The sequence below is a fragment of the Pteropus alecto genome, unplaced genomic scaffold (genome assembly GCF_000325575.1).
Source record: "Pteropus alecto unplaced genomic scaffold, ASM32557v1 scaffold97, whole genome shotgun sequence".
NCBI classification, from domain to species: domain Eukaryota; kingdom Metazoa; phylum Chordata; class Mammalia; order Chiroptera; family Pteropodidae; genus Pteropus; species Pteropus alecto.
In genome coordinates, this window is record NW_006439713.1 from 1,543,429 (window position 1) to 1,549,569 (window position 6,141).

Genomic DNA, 6,141 nt, shown 5'->3' on the forward strand with positions numbered 1-6,141 from the left:
CCATATCAGAATCCTTCTGGAGCGAGAGCTGTCGCATCCTCCGCAGCCGAAACCTGTCACGGGTGGTGGGAGGAGGTTCTCCTTGAGTGTCGAAACTTTTCGAGCCCCATCCCTGTTGGGAAGAGTGGAAGAGACCCCATGACACACCATGACACACCCGTGGCCCGTGCCCTTGAATGCACTGGCGAGTACTGTCTATTCCTAAGATGAACTCGGTTTCAAGTTCATTTCTTATCTACGGTCCCAGGGTACACCCTGCACCCTGACTCTCACGCAGAGTAGCATGAAAAACACCAGCTTACGGTCTGTTAGACCCGGACCCCAGCCCGGCTTAGCCTGCTGTTGGCTGTGGAGCATCAGGTAAATGGCCACCCTCTCTGAGCCTTGGGGCCCTCGCCCGTGAAGTGGGACCGTGAAGTGCTGCTCCGAGGGGCACCCGAGACGATAACACGCATGATGCACCCGGAGAAGCGCCGGGCGCCCCGAGACGCGCTAATGTCTTAAAGAGGGCGGTGCGACCTTCTTTCCTCTTGCGACAGGCTGACTTCTCTCATGGTGCCAAACGCGACTTGCACAGACAGCTTTCACGGGAGCGACTGCGTGGCGGCTGGCCCTGCCGCCGGTGAGGCCGAGATGGACGGGGCCGTGCACTGCAGCCCTGGGGGGTGACCCGTGGGTGGGCGGTGTCCGCGCTGGGCAGGGACAGGCAGAGTCCCATCCCGGAAGTCTCCAGCCCCAAGGTCAATGCAGCCGTCTTCATGTTCCCTGCCTTCCCTTCCCACGAGGTCAGCGGCCACTCTGCGCCCTGGGTGCCCGAGGGCCTCCACTTCCATGGATCTGAGCGTCCTGCCTCTTCTACTTCTGGAATCTTCCTGAAGCTGCTCACGCTCCTCTCTGTGCTCTTCCCCCTCCTTGTGTCAGGCGGCTGCGGGCTGCTGGCCCTGAGCGCGGTGCCCGGCACACAGTGAGTGCTTGGCGAGGTCGCTGAATGAATGAGGGGGCCCAATGTCACCGAGGCCGCCCTGTCCCAAGAGGCTAAGTCCGGTTAGTGTGGGCTCCCTGGCCTGGGCTTCCTCTGGGTCCGATGCCCTCCCTGGGGCTTTGGTGAGTACAGGGCGTCTCAACCCCAGAGCCTCCCAGGTGCTAAGAGGGACAGTCTAACAGCAGCGTTAGTGGCACCAGCTCACTCAGGAAAGGAAATCGCCCTCCAGACGCAGGGCCTGCGGAAGCACCGTGGACCCGCAGCCCCGGCACCCTCTACACGCCAGTGCTCACCCCGCGGGGCTTCGGTTAATACTCTAAGGTGCCAGCTGTCCTTTCGGGCTAATCAGACTCAAACGACATCCGCATGCAAGTCCCAGGGGTACGATCACACATCCAGGGCTGCGCCTGGACCAGGGACTCGCAGAGCCAGGGTCAGCCCCTGGCACCAATTCACCACTGGCTTCAGAGCTCACAGAGCAGCCGGGGTCACGCCTGAGAAAGGTGTCCGGTTGTTTGCCAAAACGTGTATCATCTTCAGGGATCACGACCTCCAGTGCCCGGTTCTCTGCCCTTGGACAGAGAAGCCAAGCCGGGACTAGGAGGGGAGCAGCCTCACATGAGCCAAGTGTCTGGCAGTCAGAGCTGGAAGCCAGAAAGCGCTTGTTTGCAAGGGGATATTCAGTGACAGGCAGGCTGGAAGCTTCCAGCCACGGGACCAGCGCCTCCCCGCCCCTCCCCCGACTGCAGGCAGAGTCAAGAGGGACCTGGGGAGGAGCACAAGGGGCACCCTTTCTATGGAGGCTGTCACGCGTCCCCTTAGCCGGCTGCGGGCATCTCCCTCAGCCTCCAGGGCTGCCAGGTCCACCTGCTGGCCGGATGCAGCCCCGCGGACTGAGGAACGAAGGCGAATATTTACACAGTCATGAGTGAGTCACAAGGCTGGACCTCGTTCACGGAAGCCAGTAAAAATAATGACCCTTTTCCCAGGGAAAAGAAGAGTCACGCTGAACTGCTTCTCAGAAAGCATTGCTAAAGAGGACAAAAGCAGGTCTGTCCCCACAGTTTGGTGATTGTGGGGACAAGTAAGGAAACTTCTATTGACATAGGGGACAGCTAGTCTTTTCTTCCCCAAAGGGACAACTAAAGCCCCTCCCCCAACCCACGCTCCCTGTCCGGAGATCTTAGGAGACCTCATTTCAGCTAAACATCAGCCCTTCCTGCACCTTTTCCCAAAGGAGCCTAAACAGATTCTCATCAAAGGTGTGATGTCTTAACTCTCAAGATATTTCTGGAGTTTCACTAAATGTTCCCTTTTGCTTAAGAGGTCTGAACTCACAGAAAAAAAAGATGAGACTGACTTCGCCCTGGCTCACGATATCCAAATGTCAGTTTTCAGTAAATGCTTGAAAATAAAAGAGAGAGAGAGAGAGAGAAAGAGAGAGAGAGAGAGAGAGAGAGAGAGAGAGAGAGAGAGAGAGAGAGAGAGCGCGAGCGCATACACTCTCTGCAGCAACAGGCGAGATTTTCAAGATACTCTTACTATAAAGCGGTGCTGACTCGCTCTTATTCTAGGTATTGAGATTTACTTCTTTCAAATCGTGGCAAAGTATGCGTAACATAAAATTTACCATCCCGACCCTAAGCGTTCAGCTTCCTTGTAAGGACCTGCGCACTGCCGTGCGACCTCCAGCACATCGTCTCCAGGACCCTGCATCTTATAAAACCGAAACGGTCCCCCCTGAGCGTGTCCCCACCCCCCGACCCTGCCATCGTCCTGTCTCTGTGGGCTTGACTGCTCGAGGGACTCATCAAGGGGAAGGGGACTCACGCAGCATTTGTCTTTCATGACTGGCTTAAAGTCCCCACGATCTATCCGTGCTGTGGCGGGTCCTTCCTTCAAAGGCTGCATCACCATCCACTGCATGAATTGACCACATTCTTAAAAATCCGTTCGTCCATCACGGGACACTTAGGTGGCTTCAGGCTTTTGGCTATTGTGAATCACGCTGCTATGAACACGGGTGTGCAAATATCTCTTTGAAATCCCATTTCAAGTCCTTTGGGAAGCTTTTTTTTTTTTCTCTTTGATAAATACTTGGTAAGCAGCTACCACAGACAGCCCTGGGCCGTGGGGACGAAGACGGTCCGGTGCTCTGGACGGATGGACTTCACCCTCTAACGTTCAGGCCAAAGACCAGCCTTCTCTGTTACGATGGTTTTCAGGCCCTGCTGCTTCAATAAAGGACAGGTGAGGAATAAAGGTAACTAGGGATGATTTATTTCAGGTTTAGCCACTGAATCGAAGTTTAATTTCTCAGCCCCTTCTCCTGCCACTGAACACACTTTAAAAAACAAAACAAGCCTACGGCCACGCCACCCTGAACAAGCCCGGTCCCGTCTGATCTCGGAAGCTGGGCAGGGTCGGGCCTGGTCAGTCCTTGGATGGGAGACCACCTTGGAAGACCAGGTGCTGTAGGCATAAAAATGAAAAATAAGAGATTGTAAGCTGACAAGGTCCTTGCAATCTGTGAGGTCAACCAAGGGTTGCCTCGCCTAAAAAATAAAAACAAAACAAAACAAAATTCTTCTCTGTTTATTGCGATATTCGCCAGGGTGCCATAACCAATGCTAATACCGCGTCAATCACAACAGGCTTAGGAAGCAAAACTTCCTCATGGGGAGATGGAAGGTATGATTCTGGAAGGTATGATTCTGAATCGCGCACACAGATGGCTGAATGACGCTGAGCTGCACTTAAACCTCGCCCACCGAGGGGCCTGGCTGGGCTAGCCTCTCAAGTCCACTCCGCGAGGATACACGTACGATGCCATCAGGGACTGGTCTGAAAGCAGAAAGCGTGACTTCAACCCTCGGTGTCACGACACCAAGCAACACCGATGACTACGTGTGAGCTGGCGCGTGGCAGTGACCCGCGAGCTGAGGGTCCTCGTGCTCAGCCCAGGGTGGGGCGCTGCGGCCTGGCCTCCACGCCGACGCCTTCTCCACGTCTGAAACGTTACTTCCATTTTACCTAATCTCCTCACATGCGGAGCTGATCAGCCCACACTGGACTGTGCCACACAGAAAGGCCATTGTTTCCTGGTTTGCCGCCCTGTGCAAATTTCAGGCCGGCCACTTAAGAAACAGGCTCCTTCTATGTGGTTTATAAAAGGCTTTGGTATTTTGTCCTTGTTAAACCCATGAGAAAAATAAAGGCATTATAATGGGCATGTAGAGAGATCAAAGAGACCATTCTCTGCTAAAAATAGTTTTTAAAGCCCTTCCGAGTAAATTTCTCTCAGGAAAGACCTTAAATCTTCATTGATCTCCACATTTTCATGGTGTCCAGATAGTTTGAAAGAATGCTAACTGAGGAGAAACAACAGATGCCTCCCCTTTTCTGCTTCTATGCCAGCGAAATAGATGTTTTCTTAATTAGGGTAGAGAACAGTCACATGGACACCTTCCAGAACATTCTTGAGATGAGAGACACCAAGACTAGGCCAAAAACAAAAAAAACAAAAAAGCCACACTTCACCTTGGCGAAGTCTCCCACCTGCACGTGAGAGCATTTTCATATCATCATTCAATACATCCGGGGCCGCATCCGCCCTTGCCCACACGCAGCGCCAGCCAGGGGCCCCCACTGCCACGCAGGCCGGCGCGCCCCGACCCTCCCATCCTTCTTCTGAGTCATCAGTTTCTTCTGCTGCTGCCGGGATCACCTCCCCCTGCTCACACACGGGCGGGTACAATTCTCATCGTAAGAAATTCGACACACAACTGTCTTCACCCCGCCTCTTCACCCCAAGTCCGGCCCCATTTCTCTGCTCCCTCCTACAGTGAAGCCCCTCGAAAGAGGTGACCGCATTCACAGTCTCTAGGTGCAGTCACCCCCATGCACGCGAATCCACCGCCCTGTGGAAACGACACTTCGCCACGTCAACCCCAACCCTGAGGTGCCAAAGCAGCGGTTAGGCCTTCTCATCCTGGGGCCATCGTGGGATTTGGGACAGCCCATGACTCCCCTCCTCCCACCTCCCTCCCATCTCCTGGTGCTTCTTCTCGGTGCCCTGGATGAGTCCTCCTCACATCCTCCACCCTCGGAGTTTTGGGGCATCGTAGGGCTCATCCTCGGAGCCCAGCTTCCCTGTCCGGATGACTCCATGCTGGGCTTCCCCTAACTTGGTGGCTTTCCGTGTCTCCTCTGCACGGCCAACTCTCACACTGAGGTCTCCATCCGGGACCTCTTGCTAAGATGCCAGACTCCAGACTCCTGTTCAGCTGCCACTGGCCCGCTCGCATCTTAGGCTGGCCTCCTAGCTGACCTCCCGGCCGCCTGACTCTCATCACGAGCCTTCCTGTGCCTCTCCTCTCAACCCCTCCCCACCCTCCCACACACGGCTCACCCACCATGCTGCCCACAGGGACTCCCTGGGCCTCCTGGGAACGCAGGCTCAGGGCCTTTGCACCTGCTGGCTGCTCCTTCCGCCTCTAACAGCCTCCACCCCCCTTCCCCAACCCCCTTCTTCAGGTCTCTGCTCCCTCGTTAGGCACCTTCCCCGGCCATCCCACAAAAATTAGTGATGCTCTCCTACTCCCAGCCTGCCTTTGCCCACGTTTTAATGTTTTCCACAAAGTCGCCACCATCCAAACGCAATATATTTACTCGATTTGTCTGTCTCGCCCCACTGAGATGTCAGATTCTGGAAGGCGGGACTTCCTGTTACGGCAGCTAAATGCTGTGTCTTCTGTGCCTCAAACAGGGCCGGCCAAGGATTAGTGCACACGGCCTATTCACTGAATGCATGTAATCACGTGAGAATGATAGTAACTGCCTTCACAAAACAAGAACCGAACTCGGCTACTAGACTAGATTCTATTAAGAAATATAAAAATTAAAGACTTGAAATGGATGTTAGGGATCAGTGTTTTGGCCACTGGGATCACTCCAGAAAATAAATAAATAAATATATATATATAGTGTGTGTGTGTGTGTGTGTGTAGTGTAGTGTAGTGTAGTGTAGTGTAGTGTAGTGTAGTGTAGTGTAGTGTAGTGTAGATATGCTGAACACAGGGGTCATTCACATCCTGGCCAGGACAGAACAGGATTGTTTGAAACTTCATCACACTACTCATAACCATACTCAATTTAAG

The 6,141-nt window shown here is 54.0% G+C and overlaps 1 pseudogene; it reads left to right on the plus strand.

Moving 5' to 3' along the window:
• The first annotated feature begins 3,344 nt into the window (after positions 1-3,344).
• LOC112483811 lies at positions 3,345-3,463 on the plus strand (annotated as a pseudogene).
• The last annotated feature ends 2,678 nt before the right edge of the window (positions 3,464-6,141 follow it).